We start from the raw sequence: 16,926 nt of genomic DNA on the forward strand, positions 1-16,926 counted from the left end.
AGAAAATAAGTTGTGAAAGAAGGAGTAGCCTCTCATAGTTCCTACAATTTCTTCATTCTCTTTGCTTTCTTCAATATTGCCTCAACAAGTTCCTGTGGTTCACGATACTTGAAATATATACAATGTTACCAGCGTGGAAATTGTCTTGGAAACTTGGAAAATCTTTCAAGAGGAACAACATTGCTAACTGAGATTCGAGAAAGGAAAGGTAAGTAAATCCTTGCTTCTACTTAGAGCTTTTTTATTTACTTCTGACGAGTAAAGTACTGTTATTAAAATTTGATTAAAAGTACCAAGAATGTCGAGATATAAACAACCATTTGTGGAAAGGTCAGGAGAAGCAGAATTATCGAATAAACGTTATATAACTCTTAGTGATTAAGTAGGAGAAGAGAAACGAGAAAAAAGTCTTTTATCTAGGTCTTAATAAAGTATACTATATTTATCTCCATATCAAGAATAACAACAAGATATAAACAGTCTTCTAGAAATTGAGTAAATATTACATAATTACATCTTGAGCAATATTTTGAGTCTTAGCTTTTGCTTAATCATTATAATAATCTTAAATATCTGTAAATTCTTCACAGACTCTTTGCATCTTCTATACAGGTATCTCATGATCATGTGATAACACACAGGAAGAAAGAATAGAGGAAAAAACAGCGTAAGAAAAAGTTGCGTAAGAGTATCGTCGCACTACATCATTCGACAATTGATGCACGTCATGGCGATCGTCACGGTTTAAAGCAGGCCATCAAAAACACGTTTGTTATCGTACGGAAAAATCTGCGACGTTCCAGCTGTTCAGGTGCATCGAATTGTGAATCATCGGCGGTACGAAGCAAGGCGAGGGGCGTAAATAGAGAAAGAAGAGAAGAGAAGGATTCGCATAAATGATAAAATATAATCGTTCGTTCCTCGTCGATGGCGGATGGATGGCTTTAATCGTGGACGATATCGATACGATTATATTTTATACATTTGAAACAAATATAAAAGACGAGCAAAAACCAGAGATACGATCGTTATGATATTATTCAATCGGTAGCCTATTTACCTCGTTTTTTGTTCACCTTCGGTGTCTAGTAATAATTTTTCGATTCGACTGGCGTGACGTTACGTTGGCGGTGTAAAAACACGATTTTAAACACCTGCGGATAGTTGCATGAGTTTCGAGCGATTCCATTCCCTTCGATTTATATTTATGCGATCAACGCGCGGATCGTTAACGCATTATGCAGACAGCAGATGTTACGTAATCACACATATCGTAATTGGAAATTAGTAACGTTATCGCGTACCAGGATCTTCCTGTCTTTGATCATCGAGTAACACCTCGTTGTCCTCGCTCCTTCCGCGGATAACCAGCGTTTATCATATAGAGACAGGGATTTGCAAAGAATAAAAGTTGTAGAACGTTGAAAGGCGTTGAGAGAAACGTGATGTTATCCCGTTATTCGTTAACGCAACGCAGTTAAAAAAAATCCCGTAGGAAGATTACGATAATAGATAACCTGAGTCGAGTGTTTGTCGGGGCATCTAAAAGATTCTTTCGAGTTGAGCGTCTGAGATTGCAGAGAAGAAAATTTGGAAGCCATCGAATTCGTGATGTCGATAGAAATCTTCAGTTGGAATCGTTGTATCATAACGTAGTCTGCTTATTGTCGATAAGACTTCACTAAACTAAAAGTGACTACTAAAAGTTTCTATCCTCTAAATTCTATCTACGATTCTATAATCTAAAAACTGACTTTTGCAAACAAACTGTAACATTCGCTTAACGGAAAGACATACGTATCTTGTTTGTACTCGTCTTTTCACAATGAATTCTTGAACGTCTGTCTCTGTGGTGAGACAAATGCAAAGTCATCTCATCAGTTACTCACCTTGCTTCAAATTGCTACGATTGCTATCGGTTTGGATACTTGCGATTGTTTCGTTATGGCTATATTAGGCTCTAGGTTGCAAGGTTAGGGTGTTGTCCTGAAGTTCCAGAGGGGCCCCGGCGTCCTTTCGTCTCCGACTCGGCCATCCTGACACTTACACGTCCTCGTGTGTGGCCTGCTGGCTTAGTCTACCCGTCGGGGCTTCCACCACGCAGGCATCGACCCGGCGCTCGTCCTCGGGGCAATGTTTTTCTTCTCGCCGCGATGGACAGCGAGACGCGATGTGTCCCGGCATGTGGCAGTGAAAGCACAACGCTTTTGGTGGTGCAGCCGGTCGGCTTTCCTCCGGGCGTCGAGGGTCCTTCTTCGGTTCCCACTTCGCCCTCTTGCGGCATTCGAATGTCGGATGTCCGTAAATACCGCAGTGGCCACACCTGGTCCAGGGGGCGGGTGACCTGCCTCGTTTGTTTCCGGAGCTCGCTAATGACCTCCACGGCGGGGGCGTTGGCCACTCCGTGTATAGGAAGGGCTTCATTTCTCTTTGGAATTGTTTCACCGACGTGATGTCACTCGTGAGCGCTAGTCGTTTAAAACGTTTGTTCATCGCGCGAGCCCAGCAGATGGAGGGCGGTGGCGGCGAGTACCTCTTCCCTGGTTGAATTTCGCCACTTCGACCCCAGGAGGGTGATGATACGATTTCCGTACGCTCCTGGTGTTTCGCCGTCCCGCGGTAGTTCCTCGGCTACCTTGATTAGCGACGCGGCTGCTACTTCTTAGCCACCGAAGTGCGCGGCGAATTGTTCCTTAAAATCTGGCCAGGTGAGCTCGTCGCCGTCCATTATCTGCGTAAGCCAATACGCTGCCAGACCCTCTAGGGCACGGTTTAGGGCAGAATACAGTGCGCTGTTTTTCAGGGGGTGGTCCCTCATGAACAGGCCGAGCTCGAGTCACATTCCGAGTCCGAGCTCGAGGCGCCCTCCCGGGCAGGGCTCGCGGGAGATTGCGATTCCGTGTTGGAGTTCTCCATCGTCCGGTCGCGGGTGGGGTACCTTTATTGTCGATAGTGACACTAGTGACGAGGGCCTCAGGCTTGATAACGAATCCGCGGCCAACGGGAGGACTATCATATAAAGAGCAACAGGATACACGAAATAATATAATTCTGACTAGGACAACATAAACGCAAGAAGTGTTGATATTGAAAAAAATATTTAATTTTGTATATAAATATTTTCATATTTAAAAAAGTTTCCGGAAGCAGGAAGATTTACAAACAAATAATATCATAAACCGAATGTTTCATGATCCTTTTCTAATTAGAGTGTGTGACAGCATGTGAGAACGTTTCTTAAAAATATGACTTATTGCAATTACTTAATCGCAATTATAAACGATTAAGACCTTCTCACAACGAGGCAATCTATCCAAAGTATAAAACTCGTTATACTTGATGAGAAAACAAATCTCTACTTAGGTTTCATTTCGTTTCATCGCGTTCATAAAAAGTGAATTTGTATGAACACATCGTGCAATTTAGTAATTAGGACCGTTGATCTCGCTGCAACATAGATGGATAGAAAAAAGCCATTTAAAATGATACAACGTCGGGAAGACAATTATGAAAATTATAAATGGAACACGAGATAAAATTGTTTAAGATTAATTCTTCTTTTTTTCTTTTTTTTTTAATCGCGAGTGTTTGCAAACGAAGTTTCAATCTGTTTACAATGATAGCAATGAGAGGAGGATGTCTATGAAAGTTATAAATGCGATATTGAATAACATTTCTGCGAGTGGGTTTGTTTTTCGTTACAAATGTTTTTTAAACGAATCTGCAATCTGTTGGAAACTACGGAACAGTAACGGGACGACTGATAGGGAAATAAAAAAGATCGCGTTTTATTTGAACAGACAAATCTTTGAAATCTATTCGAAAGTCTATTTGAAATGGTACGAGCTCGAAAAGAACGGTGAATACTATAGAAGAAGGATTAATTAAAATTCTTATTAATCTGTACGCTTTGTATATTAAATACCTTGATCGATGCCAAGATAACAAATTATTATACAAAACAGTGAAGTATCCACGTCTGACATTAATATTGAGTATTACCATTACTGTAATTTAATTTTTAACCGATCCTGAAAATTCCTTAGAACGTAAAAAGTATAAAATGTTACTGTGCATTTCAAGATTAAATGCACTGTAATTTAGAAACAGTTATGAAGCGGAAACAAATAATTTATTCAGAATAAGAATTCTACGTAATCATGTTAAAAAAAAAAACGTACTTATAACGCGTTTAAACTCCAAATATGTAAAGACAATAAGGGAAAAAAATTAAACGCAGAATCGTATTTTTTGTAAATTCACACAAGATTTTATCCAAAAAAAAAATTAAGATTTTTTGAAGAACGTACAAGAACAATAAAAAAGGGATGTTAAATACAAAAAATAGATTAAAATTTAGATTATGAAATATAAAAAAAATGATATTGCATAATTTACAATTATTTTCGATAGCTTACGTCAGTATGTTGGAGTGTAAACTATAAAATATTCAAAAACTGATACCATTTAGACATAATTTAGAAAAACAATAAATTGCGGAAACCGATAGTTAAAACTCGATACGATCGATACTCCAAAACTCTAATCCTAATAATTACTCAGCAATAATAACCGATAATTCATGTTGATTAATGTTTGAACTCCGTTTTTTTTCTGTATGTGTATACAAATTTTGTACAGTTTGATAAAGCGAAATTAAATTATCATCTTTTTGTACTACTTCAAACATTGAGATTTGTCATCTTCAAGGTCGATCACACATAGTTTCAGATTGCGGAGTTGCAAGGGTAATTAATTTTGCAATCGGTTTTCCTTTGATATAGATGTGAATACAAATAGCCATTGATTGACAATATACCGAAGCAATTCTAGTTTAATTTGAAGTCATCGATCCTTTGATATTTTTGGAAGAATAGTAAAAGTACAGAGAAAACAAGAAAAAATGGCGTTAACTAAAAGATAACTCCAATGTATCTCATAAATATTATCTATATATCATTTGTAAGATGTAAGTGACCAAGATATCGAATTATACAAAAATTGTATGTAATGATTAATACTTGAACGTTACTTACATTTATGTACATGAAAATTTGATCTTTTATTAACTAAGTTATTGATCGACAAAATGACTTCCTACATAATTCTCCGCCTGAACTGAAATGCATATCTTTTTTTACGCAAGCCTTATGTGTAGCTAGCAACGAGCAAACAGATTAATTACTTTACACACGGTCGTATCTTGTTTGCTGTAGGCGAGTTCTCTCGTGTAATCAACGAAGTACTCAACTTTAAAGCGATAACAGAAGAACATTATTGTATCGATAAAAATCATGCTTTTTTCAAAGAAATATGTAACTCGTATTTTTTTTAAAGCAACCCTCATAATGTATTGAATAAAATAATCATACATTTTTTTTTGTTCAACATTTGTAAAATACGATATTATCAAGATCACCAAGGAGGTAATCTTCAATTCTTAATGAATATAATAAAAAACATAATTAATGATTGTTTGATGGTTTTATTATTATCTCTATAATACAAAAGCACAACATCGTGTCAACAGTTTATATAGTTCGTATGTTTCTGTAGGAATACACAAATAATAGTTCTCTATCACAACGTAATCTAAAGGGAAAACCCTAACTAAATGACAAAAATATCGGTAATAACTGGAACTAATGAATGTTAAAAGCAATCAGTATATTCCGTACAAACTTCCATCAACACGATTCGTTCTTCATTCTCTCAACACACTAAGACCGCAATCTTTAAACGCTTATAAAACCATAAGCAATCGTGAAGTTTAGAATTCGCTAACTGGGCGTCTCTCAATCCAGTTTTTGATCTTGGGCAGAAGGAGGACCTTTTTCTCCAGCAGCTTCAGATTCTCGTAATTCTCGATCAGATCAGACTTGTACATAAAGTTCAAATAATCGAGCAGAGCAACGAATGTTAAATCAGCCCAAGAGAGAGTACCATCGTAGAAGTAGCCGTCATTTTCCTTCACTTGCTGGTCCAAACGTTCTAAAATGAACAGCAGCGTCTCTTCAGCAGCCTTGCGTTTTGCAGCTTTGACCTTCTCGTCCTCCTCATAGTGGAAGGCGGCAATTTCTGAAAATTTGTTTTCAGTTAAATACTATTCGCTAATGTTATACTAATTTGAATACAGTGTTGTGCGAAATTTAAATGATACTGAAGATAGAATTACAATCCTTTTTAATCCTTTGTCTTGTATTGTTGACATACGTGTATCGTTCGATTAAATCATATATTAAATCGGATTTCAACTAATAAATACCTGAACAGATATGTACTATCTGTTATCAAGATTCTCATAAGATTTATGCAAAACAGCACTGGATACTCACTATGACGAATATCATGAATAGTATCAACAGTGGCATCAATATGAAGATCTGCCCAGTCAGTCTTTCCAGCTAAGTCATATTGTTTGGCTAAGTAACGGCAAATAGCTGTAGACTGAGCAACCTTCCTTCTATCAGCTACGAGCATAGGAAGCTGGCCATAAGGAGTCACTAAAAACATACAACTAATAGAATCAAAGATTCTATCGAACAAACAGATTATGATGCTTCTTAAATATCTAGCTTCCTGTTATCTGTTTTGGAAAGATATAATTTAATTTATTGATAATTTATCAGCAAACAAAGGGCATTGTCTCCTTAACAATACCTATTGTTCTCCCACATATCTTATAGAGCAATGGAGAGTAAACAATAATATCTGTTATACTCTGCATAATTGTGTTCTACTTTATTTAGCTACTTTAGTTAAATTAGGAAAGATGAGATTTAAGAAACAGAATTTCTTTAAATTTTAAGCTTACAGGGCTTTATTTCTGGCCAGACGTCCTTTTTGATACGTTCATCTTCAAATGGAATACTAGCATAGCTGAAGAAGAACGGATTGGTTCTGCCAATGCCGTAACTGGGAAGTAAGTCAATTTATAGAGCGGCATCTTCCTGGAAGTATAATATATACAAAGTAAAAACAAAGAATCATTGATGACAAGAATTATATTATTACAAATTATGAAGTATAAGACAATTTAAGTAAAAAGCATCAACTACTAACTACTCGCATAGCTATTTGTATCTTTATATTTTAATATAGCTTAGATATAAAAAGAATATTATTTTTGGATGTAATAATGTATAAACTTGCGCCAAATATTATAACAAAATATTGCACTTTCTATTTAAGTAGGATAGACATATTACCGGCATTTATTTTTTCTTTCTATAGCAATGAAATTGTTTATAAAAAAGTTTATAAGAAAACTATCAATTAATGCAAACAACGCATTTCAAAATATTAATTACATTCGCACGATTCGTTATCTCTAGTATTAATTTAACCATATGGTTCTATACACCCAAGACCCTCTAACAGTAATTTAGTACCATTACTAGTCGTATGTACAATGTATGTTTGTATACAACTTTCGTAACTACAAAACATTCAGCATGATTATATATTCTTCCAAACTTAAGAAACATTTTCTAATTGCATACTTAAATTTATCGATCAATTATAAACATATGATAACATTTATTTCTTTCAACTACTAATTTTCAAATCCTCTGCTGTTCCGTTAATTGAACGACGCGCCGACTTTTCGTACAAGTATCTTGTATCTTATCTGTATTATTTAGTTATCAATACAGAAGAAACATTTTCTAATTGTATACTTAAATTTATCGATCAATTATGAACATGTAATAACATTTATTTCTTTCAACTACTAATTTTTAAATCATCTGCTGTTCGGTTAATTGAAGGATGTCGGCTTTCTGTAGAAGTATTTCATATTTATTATTTAATTATGAATAAGGAAAAAACATACAAAATATAGTTTTCAAACGGTTTATTATTTATAAAGAGAAACTTTGACTCAGGATATATATACTATATATATACTATTTACTTACAATTTTTTTTTTAAGACTTCAAAGTCGAAACAAGCACAGGAAATTTCCAAGCCGGTTAACAGAAACTTGAATGAGACAAAAATAACCTTTAGATCAATATATGTTCTTCTTCCCCCCTGTTGCTTCCACGTAACTCTTATCCTATTGGTGGAGCTGTGCTGATATGTGAAATTATGACTACATAAAAACATCCGGAAAGACTCATTGAATGATTTTATAGTTTAAGGTTAATAAATTTCCATAAATTAAAGTTGAAAATTTATGAGAACATGTTTTCTGTAACAAAACTTAGTAAAAACAAACTAGTAAGGTTTATAGATTCTTTAATGATTATGTATGTATTCATGAACTAGTTCGATAAACATCGTTCGATAAAACGTCGAACAACACACAACATTGAAGCGCGAAATTTCAAATTCAAGGAAAGATAAATAACAAATATTGCGAACAAATGATATTAAATTTACAATAATCTCATGTAAGAAAAAATAAAAGGGATAAAAGTAGTACAGAAGATAGAAAAATCTATAAAACTGGTGGCTGGGAAATAGAAAATATATAAATTTATGTTATTAGAGTTTAGTACTTCTGTCGATCAATGTGTTACGACCGTTCGCGGAGAGACGCAGTCGCAGTAGCGAGAGGCGTAAATTCTCGCTACGATTCGGTGAATCGACGCCGCGAAGTAGTGGTTCCCCTGTTTCGGTTAAGATAAGAGGTGGTTAAATGAATATGACACAGTATAGTAAGTTATATTTCACCGTTTATTCCAACAACTTATAACGAAGGCAGTTACGCTGGTGCGTATGTACGAGATGAATAAGTGACTGATCTGTGGGTGTGTCCTACCCGGTGGAAGGATATTGACCGTTCGAAAGAAGATAATTTTAGAAACTTCAACCTTTGGAGGTGTTTGTTAATTAAAAATGACAAAACTGGTATTATGTAAAAAAGAGTAATGTGTATCCTGAATCAATGTCGAATGGAAATTAGACAGTTCTATAAAAATAATCCTTCTCACGATTCCACAACTTCATAGCTTAATTAAATACAATTCTTCGGCGATATAATTACAAATACATTTACAGGAATTGTGTAATATGATAAATATCTCGTTAAAGAGATTGAAATCGTAAACTCTAGATTCTAGTATTCTTTCACTTTCATGTTTCCTATGAGCCCTTCAATCGCTAAATATTTTGCAATGAAACACGTATTATTAAACAACATAATCATACTAAATTAATTTAATGTGATTATTTATTATTATTATATAATAACACAGTGATGAAAGAAATAAACTGGTCAAGTAATCTAAGGAACGATAATACGTATCTATGTCAGTGACAGTGAGAAAAATTCAGATATCTGTACTTAAGTGATTACACTTATAAGTATCATTATATATTATATAAATATGATATTTCGAATGGTATCATTTATCACTCATTAAACAAGAGTGTCATATCCAGAGAAATGATTTTACATATCTTAATCTTTGCTTTGATTACGATAGTAATAATTTCTATCAAACTTGATGAGGAAGATACATGAATAATTATCTAAAAGCTGAAAATCTTGGCAAATTCATTTGTACATAAACTAACAGGAGTGAATTTTAAAGATACACTCTGCTCTCAACAATTAAAGCTGTCTTGTCGCAACAAAGTTTCAATAATTTTTTATGGACAACATGGCCCAGTTTGCACAAAGACTAAAAATTTTAACATTAAATTTGGATAAACTATCTTACGATAGAAGGAATGATATATCCTTCATTTTCGCCAATAATCTGGTCGAATTTAGTCAAGTAAAATGGTATTGTTTCGTTCAAAAGTTGATTCTTCCTCGCTTCCTTCTTTTCAGGATCCTCCTCCATGCGATAGTAGCAGATAGCTGAAACGTATATGAAACCAACCGTTACATTCATTTGTGTTTTTCCCCCCAAACGAAGAGAAAATAAGTTGTGAAAGAAGGAGTAGCCTCTCATAGTTCCTACAATTTCTTCATTCTCTTTGCTTTCTTCAATATTGCCTCAACAAGTTCCTGTGGTTCACGATACTTGAAATATATACAATGTTACCAGCGTGGAAATTGTCTTGGAAACTTGGAAAATCTTTCAAGAGGAACAACATTGCTAACTGAGATTCGAGAAAGGAAAGGTAAGTAAATCCTTGCTTCTACTTAGAGCTTTTTTATTTACTTCTGACGAGTAAAGTACTGTTATTAAAATTTGATTAAAAGTACCAAGAATGTCGAGATATAAACAACCATTTGTGGAAAGGTCAGGAGAAGCAGAATTATCGAATAAACGTTATATAACTCTTAGTGATTAAGTAGGAGAAGAGAAACGAGAAAAAAGTCTTTTATCTAGGTCTTAATAAAGTATACTATATTTATCTCCATATCAAGAATAACAACAAGATATAAACAGTCTTCTAGAAATTGAGTAAATATTACATAATTACATCTTGAGCAATATTTTGAGTCTTAGCTTTTGCTTAATCATTATAATAATCTTAAATATCTGTAAATTCTTCACAGACTCTTTGCATCTTCTATACAGGTATCTCATGATCATGTGATAACACACAGGAAGAAAGAATAGAGGAAAAAACAGCGTAAGAAAAAGTTGCGTAAGAGTATCGTCGCACTACATCATTCGACAATTGATGCACGTCATGGCGATCGTCATGGTTTAAAGCAGGCCATCAAAAACACGTTTGTTATCGTACGGAAAAATCTGCGACGTTCCAGCTGTTCAGGTGCATCGAATTGTGAATCATCGGCGGTACGAAGCAAGGCGAGGGGCGTAAATAGAGAAAGAAGAGAAGAGAAGGATTCGCATAAATGATAAAATATAATCGTTCGTTCCTCGTCGATGGCGGATGGATGGCTTTAATCGTGGACGATATCGATACGATTATATTTTATACATTTGAAACAAATATAAAAGACGAGCAAAAACCAGAGATACGATCGTTATGATATTATTCAATCGGTAGCCTATTTACCTCGTTTTTTGTTCACCTTCGGTGTCTAGTAATAATTTTTCGATTCGACTGGCGTGACGTTACGTTGGCGGTGTAAAAACACGATTTTAAACACCTGCGGATAGTTGCATGAGTTTCGAGCGATTCCATTCCCTTCGATTTATATTTATGCGATCAACGCGCGGATCGTTAACGCATTATGCAGACAGCAGATGTTACGTAATCACACATATCGTAATTGGAAATTAGTAACGTTATCGCGTACCAGGATCTTCCTGTCTTTGATCATCGAGTAACACCTCGTTGTCCTCGCTCCTTCCGCGGATAACCAGCGTTTATCATATAGAGACAGGGATTTGCAAAGAATAAAAGTTGTAGAACGTTGAAAGGCGTTGAGAGAAACGTGATGTTATCCCGTTATTCGTTAACGCAACGCAGTTAAAAAAAATCCCGTAGGAAGATTACGATAATAGATAACCTGAGTCGAGTGTTTGTCGGGGCATCTAAAAGATTCTTTCGAGTTGAGCGTCTGAGATTGCAGAGAAGAAAATTTGGAAGCCATCGAATTCGTGATGTCGATAGAAATCTTCAGTTGGAATCGTTGTATCATAACGTAGTCTGCTTATTGTCGATAAGACTTTACTAAACTAAAAGTGACTACTAAAAGTTTCTATCCTCTAAATTCTATCTACGATTCTATAATCTAAAAACTGACTTTTGCAAACAAACTGTAACATTCGCTTAACGGAAAGACATACGTATCTTGTTTGTACTCGTCTTTTCACAATGAATTCTTGAACGTCTGTCTCTGTGGTGAGACAAATGCAAAGTCATCTCATCAGTTACTCACCTTGCTTCAAATTGCTACGATTGCTATCGGTTTGGATACTTGCGATTGTTTCGTTATGGCTATATTAGGCTCTAGGTTGCAAGGTTAGGGTGTTGTCCTGAAGTTCCAGAGGGGCCCCGGCGTCCTTTCGTCTCCGACTCGGCCATCCTGACACTTACACGTCCTCGTGTGTGGCCTGCTGGCTTAGTCTACCCGTCGGGGCTTCCACCACGCAGGCATCGACCCGGCGCTCGTCCTCGGGGCAATGTTTTTCTTCTCGCCGCGATGGACAGCGAGACGCGATGTGTCCCGGCATGTGGCAGTGAAAGCACAACGCTTTTGGTGGTGCAGCCGGTCGGCTTTCCTCCGGGCGTCGAGGGTCCTTCTTCGGTTCCCACTTCGCCCTCTTGCGGCATTCGAATGTCGGATGTCCGTAAATACCGCAGTGGCCACACCTGGTCCAGGGGGCGGGTGACCTGCCTCGTTTGTTTCCGGAGCTCGCTAATGACCTCCACGGCGGGGGCGTTGGCCACTCCGTGTATAGGAAGAGCTTCATTTCTCTTTGGAATTGTTTCACCGACGTGATGTCACTCGTGAGCGCTAGTCGTTTAAAACGTTCATCGCGCGAGCCCAGCAGATGGAGGGCGGTGGCGGCGAGTACCTCTTCCCTGGTTGAATTTCGCCACTTCGACCCCAGGAGGGTGATGATACGATTTCCGTACGCTCCTGGTGTTTCGCCGTCCCGCGGTAGTTCCTCGGCTACCTTGATTAGCGACGCGGCTGCTACTTCTTAGCCACCGAAGTGCGCGGCGAATTGTTCCTTAAAATCTGGCCAGGTGAGCTCGTCGCCGTCCATTATCTGCGTAAGCCAATACGCTGCCAGACCCTCTAGGGCACGGTTTAGGGCAGAATACAGTGCGCTGTTTTTCAGGGGGTGGTCCCTCATGAGCAGGCCGAGCTCGAGTCACATTCCGAGTCCGAGCTCGAGGCGCCCTCCCGGGCAGGGCTCGCGGGAGATTGCGATTCCGTGTTGGAGTTCTCCATCGTCCGGTCGCGGGTGGGGTACCTTTATTGTCGATAGTGACACTAGTGACGAGGGCCTCAGGCTTGATAACGAATCCGCGGCCAACGGGAGGACTATCATATAAAGAGCAACAGGATACACGAAATAATATAATTCTGACTAGGACAACATAAACGCAAGAAGTGTTGATATTGAAAAAAATATTTAATTTTGTATATAAATATTTTCATATTTAAAAAAGTTTCCGGAAGCAGGAAGATTTACAAACAAATAATATCATAAACCGAATGTTTCATGATCCTTTTCTAATTAGAGTGTGTGACAGCATGTGAGAACGTTTCTTAAAAATATGACTTATTGCAATTACTTAATCGCAATTATAAACGATTAAGACCTTCTCACAACGAGGCAATCTATCCAAAGTATAAAACTCGTTATACTTGATGAGAAAACAAATCTCTACTTAGGTTTCATTTCGTTTCATCGCGTTCATAAAAAGTGAATTTGTATGAACACATCGTGCAATTTAGTAATTAGGACCGTTGATCTCGCTGCAACATAGATGGATAGAAAAAAGCCATTTAAAATGATACAACGTCGGGAAGACAATTATGAAAATTATAAATGGAACACGAGATAAAATTGTTTAAGATTAATTCTTCTTTTTTTCTTTTTTTTTTAATCGCGAGTGTTTGCAAACGAAGTTTCAATCTGTTTACAATGATAGCAATGAGAGGAGGATGTCTATGAAAGTTATAAATGCGATATTGAATAACATTTCTGCGAGTGGGTTTGTTTTTCGTTACAAATGTTTTTTAAACGAATCTGCAATCTGTTGGAAACTACGGAACAGTAACGGGACGACTGATAGGGAAATAAAAAAGATCGCGTTTTATTTGAACAGACAAATCTTTGAAATCTATTCGAAAGTCTATTTGAAATGGTACGAGCTCGAAAAGAACGGTGAATACTATAGAAGAAGGATTAATTAAAATTCTTATTAATCTGTACGCTTTGTATATTAAATACCTTGATCGATGCCAAGATAACAAATTATTATACAAAACAGTGAAGTATCCACGTCTGACATTAATATTGAGTATTACCATTACTGTAATTTAATTTTTAACCGATCCTGAAAATTCCTTAGAACGTAAAAAGTATAAAATGTTACTGTGCATTTCAAGATTAAATGCACTGTAATTTAGAAACAGTTATGAAGCGGAAACAAATAATTTATTCAGAATAAGAATTCTACGTAATCATGTTAAAAAAAAAAACGTACTTATAACGCGTTTAAACTCCAAATATGTAAAGACAATAAGGGAAAAAAATTAAACGCAGAATCGTATTTTTTGTAAATTCACACAAGATTTTATCCAAAAAAAAAATTAAGATTTTTTGAAGAACGTACAAGAACAATAAAAAAGGGATGTTAAATACAAAAAATAGATTAAAATTTAGATTATGAAATATAAAAAAAATGATATTGCATAATTTACAATTATTTTCGATAGCTTACGTCAGTATGTTGGAGTGTAAACTATAAAATATTCAAAAACTGATACCATTTAGACATAATTTAGAAAAACAATAAATTGCGGAAACCGATAGTTAAAACTCGATACGATCGATACTCCAAAACTCTAATCCTAATAATTACTCAGCAATAATAACCGATAATTCATGTTGATTAATGTTTGAACTCCGTTTTTTTTCTGTATGTGTATACAAATTTTGTACAGTTTGATAAAGCGAAATTAAATTATCATCTTTTTGTACTACTTCAAACATTGAGATTTGTCATCTTCAAGGTCGATCACACATAGTTTCAGATTGCGGAGTTGCAAGGGTAATTAATTTTGCAATCGGTTTTCCTTTGATATAGATGTGAATACAAATAGCCATTGATTGACAATATACCGAAGCAATTCTAGTTTAATTTGAAGTCATCGATCCTTTGATATTTTTGGAAGAATAGTAAAAGTACAGAGAAAACAAGAAAAAATGGCGTTAACTAAAAGATAACTCCAATGTATCTCATAAATATTATCTATATATCATTTGTAAGATGTAAGTGACCAAGATATCGAATTATACAAAAATTGTATGTAATGATTAATACTTGAACGTTACTTACATTTATGTACATGAAAATTTGATCTTTTATTAACTAAGTTATTGATCGACAAAATGACTTCCTACATAATTCTCCGCCTGAACTGAAATGCATATCTTTTTTTACGCAAGCCTTATGTGTAGCTAGCAACGAGCAAACAGATTAATTACTTTACACACGGTCGTATCTTGTTTGCTGTAGGCGAGTTCTCTCGTGTAATCAACGAAGTACTCAACTTTAAAGCGATAACAGAAGAACATTATTGTATCGATAAAAATCATGCTTTTTTCAAAGAAATATGTAACTCGTATTTTTTTTAAAGCAACCCTCATAATGTATTGAATAAAATAATCATACATTTTTTTTTGTTCAACATTTGTAAAATACGATATTATCAAGATCACCAAGGAGGTAATCTTCAATTCTTAATGAATATAATAAAAAACATAATTAATGATTGTTTGATGGTTTTATTATTATCTCTATAATACAAAAGCACAACATCGTGTCAACAGTTTATATAGTTCGTATGTTTCTGTAGGAATACACAAATAATAGTTCTCTATCACAACGTAATCTAAAGGGAAAACCCTAACTAAATGACAAAAATATCGGTAATAACTGGAACTAATGAATGTTAAAAGCAATCAGTATATTCCGTACAAACTTCCATCAACACGATTCGTTCTTCATTCTCTCAACACACTAAGACCGCAATCTTTAAACGCTTATAAAACCATAAGCAATCGTGAAGTTTAGAATTCGCTAACTGGGCGTCTCTCAATCCAGTTTTTGATCTTGGGCAGAAGGAGGACCTTTTTCTCCAGCAGCTTCAGATTCTCGTAATTCTCGATCAGATCAGACTTGTACATAAAGTTCAAATAATCGAGCAGAGCAACGAATGTTAAATCAGCCCAAGAGAGAGTACCATCGTAGAAGTAGCCGTCATTTTCCTTCACTTGCTGGTCCAAACGTTCTAAAATGAACAGCAGCGTCTCTTCAGCAGCCTTGCGTTTTGCAGCTTTGACCTTCTCGTCCTCCTCATAGTGGAAGGCGGCAATTTCTGAAAATTTGTTTTCAGTTAAATACTATTCGCTAATGTTATACTAATTTGAATACAGTGTTGTGCGAAATTTAAATGATACTGAAGATAGAATTACAATCCTTTTTAATCCTTTGTCTTGTATTGTTGACATACGTGTATCGTTCGATTAAATCATATATTAAATCGGATTTCAACTAATAAATACCTGAACAGATATGTACTATCTGTTATCAAGATTCTCATAAGATTTATGCAAAACAGCACTGGATACTCACTATGACGAATATCATGAATAGTATCAACAGTGGCATCAATATGAAGATCTGCCCAGTCAGTCTTTCCAGCTAAGTCATATTGTTTGGCTAAGTAACGGCAAATAGCTGTAGACTGAGCAACCTTCCTTCTATCAGCTACGAGCATAGGAAGCTGGCCATAAGGAGTCACTAAAAACATACAACTAATAGAATCAAAGATTCTATCGAACAAACAGATTATGATGCTTCTTAAATATCTAGCTTCCTGTTATCTGTTTTGGAAAGATATAATTTAATTTATTGATAATTTATCAGCAAACAAAGGGCATTGTCTCCTTAACAATACCTATTGTTCTCCCACATATCTTATAGAGCAATGGAGAGTAAACAATAATATCTGTTATACTCTGCATAATTGTGTTCTACTTTATTTAGCTACTTTAGTTAAATTAGGAAAGATGAGATTTAAGAAACAGAATTTCTTTAAATTTTAAGCTTACAGGGCTTTATTTCTGGCCAGACGTCCTTTTTGATACGTTCATCTTCAAATGGAATACTAGCATAGCTGAAGAAGAACGGATTGGTTCTGCCAATGCCGTAACTGGGAAGTAAGTCAATTTATAGAGCGGCATCTTCCTGGAAGTATAATATATACAAAGTAAAAACAAAGAATCATTGATGACAAGAATTATATTATTACAAATTATGAAGTATAAGACAATTTAAGTAAAAAGCATCAACTA

The 16,926-nt window shown here is 35.6% G+C and overlaps 1 long non-coding RNA gene and 2 pseudogenes across 2 annotated transcripts; 1 reads left to right on the forward strand and 2 right to left on the reverse strand.

The window, feature by feature from the left end:
• Window positions 1–2,493: 2,493 nt before the first annotated feature.
• Window positions 2,494–15,344, forward strand: LOC126877588 (uncharacterized). 2 transcript variants are annotated; one of them, XR_007695160.1, is made up of 2 exons: window positions 2,494–2,708; window positions 12,673–15,344. It is a non-coding gene; the product is annotated as an uncharacterized LOC126877588 (long non-coding RNA). The 2 variants fall into 2 exon arrangements; XR_007695159.1 differs by lacking the exon at window positions 2,494–2,708 and adding an exon at window positions 10,439–12,577.
• LOC126877583 (glutathione S-transferase-like) lies at window positions 5,466–6,950 on the reverse strand (annotated as a pseudogene).
• On the reverse strand, window positions 15,335–16,819 carry LOC126877581 (glutathione S-transferase-like; annotated as a pseudogene).
• Window positions 16,820–16,926: the final 107 nt, after the last annotated feature.

Source organism: Bombus huntii, unplaced genomic scaffold (assembly GCF_024542735.1).
Source record: "Bombus huntii isolate Logan2020A unplaced genomic scaffold, iyBomHunt1.1 ctg00000194.1, whole genome shotgun sequence".
Classification (NCBI taxonomy): domain Eukaryota; kingdom Metazoa; phylum Arthropoda; class Insecta; order Hymenoptera; family Apidae; genus Bombus; species Bombus huntii.